The sequence below is a fragment of the Salvelinus sp. IW2-2015 genome, linkage group LG27, assembly GCF_002910315.2.
Source record: "Salvelinus sp. IW2-2015 linkage group LG27, ASM291031v2, whole genome shotgun sequence".
In the NCBI taxonomy this organism is placed as follows: domain Eukaryota; kingdom Metazoa; phylum Chordata; class Actinopteri; order Salmoniformes; family Salmonidae; genus Salvelinus; species Salvelinus sp. IW2-2015.
The window spans coordinates 35,588,905-35,590,810 of record NC_036867.1 but is presented as its reverse complement, the minus strand read 5'-3'; positions in this window follow the sequence as shown (position 1 = coordinate 35,590,810).

Genomic DNA, 1,906 nt, shown 5'->3' with positions numbered 1-1,906 from the left:
AACTGTGCCTTCATGTCTGCAAATCCATTTGGAATGGAAGAGTAAAGATCCTAATTCCTAGGGTGTAAGTACAGATGTAGGATATTAATTTGATCCCCCTGTTGGAGGAAAACTTTCCTGCAATGCAATACATTTTAAACGTGTAGTGGATTTGAAGTTTAAAAAGGTGTCTGAAGTTTGTAATTTTCACTTAGAAATTTCAGACTTCATTTACCCTTACGAAAATGCATCAACCCCTACGAAAATGTGCATGAATTATAATCCACATAATAATTCCCATTTCCTGTTTACTGCAGGATTATTTTTCTGCTAAAGCAAACTACTGTAGCTCAAATTTGGATCCTACATCTGCATGTAGGATGTATCTGTGTGTGTCTGTGCAAGTGTTAAGTTGTGCGCATGCCTCCCATCCGAAACAGTGTGGAACAGCAAAGGTTTTCTCGGCTGTTTGTGCACACAAAAATGTTTCTTGAGGCAAGCCGGAGTCTAGGAGCATTCGCCTGTGATTGGTCAACAGTTGGGGTACTTTAATAAAGTTATTGTCGGCGTTCAACGAGAGACGAATTGTGTTCATGCAAAACGTCAAAATGAATGGTAAATATCTTGAGCTATTTTAGATTCAATCTGAATATTTTGAGGAAGTGTGTACTGGCTATGGCGTCTCAAAATGGACAAACAGTACTATTTCAAGCGAAGGTCTTTTAAGGGAGAATGCGAGCACACTCGTTCGGCTCGCCTAGCCGAGTTCGTCTAAGCACCAGCCGAACAGAAGCATGCGGACGCCTTTGGCATGAGTGAGAGTGTGAGTACTTACATACGTATGCACATGTGTGTGTTTGAGTGTATTTGTTTGTCTGCCCAACCCATATGCAAGCCCTCTGCCCAGCTGGCGTGTCTTCTGGTGTGGTGTGTGGCCCACCACGGTCTGAGACTAAACACACATTCTAACCTCCAGCCCTGTAATCCACCACGAGGGTCATTTAAACCGGCTGTTACAGGTGCAGCATGCAAGGTGTCCTTCCCCCTCTTCCCTCTCCTCTCTGCCCATACATCAACACATGTCAAGGTGGTAAGCGACATCTCGCCCCCGCATTCCCTGCATTCCTCCTCCTCATCCCTTTTTCCACGGTACTGCTGCTGGTGTCCATCCATCCACCAGCCAGGCAAAGGCCTGCAGTTGCCAAGCCCTCCAACTCTCCACCTCTCCAACCCTTCTAGCCCTCCAACCCTTCCAGCCCTCCAACCCTTCCACCCCTCTAACCCTTCCAGCCCTCCAACCCTTCCAGCCCTCCAACCTTTCCAGCCCTCCAACAAATTTATTATTGTAAGTAAACTACATGTACGTCAAAAATATATCGGACTACATTTGATTCACGTATACACATGCTCGCAAACTTTTGTAATATTCAAGTAATTGGAATACTATCCAAATAATGGATCAATGCAATAGAGGTTTTCTATATGAATAGTCAATAGTGTAACGAAAATGCCATATGATGTCTTCCCCTGCCATTGATTTTGGTGTCATCGTGTATGCAGTTGAGCATATTTCCCTGAGAAGACCAAATCTGCCAACTGGAGGAGGCATCACTGAGCGGGGACATGTTCAGTATATATCTTGATCAATAGCAGACGCGAACAGAGGAGAGGAGTAGGAGAAAGTAATAAAAGAGTTTTGAGAGACGGGAGACCTATCATTCACAACAAGCTCCCTACTGTCATGTCCCCATCAGGCGAGCTGCTGGACTTTGTTTTTTGGTAGCTGAGGTGTAGTGTAGTGGTTGAAGACTCTGGAGGGTAGAAGGGCTGGAGGGTTGGAGGGCTGGAAGTTGGAGGGTTGGAGGACTGGAGAGTTGGAGGGTTGGAAAGTTGGGGGTTGAGGGTTGGAGGGTTGGAGGGTTGGAGG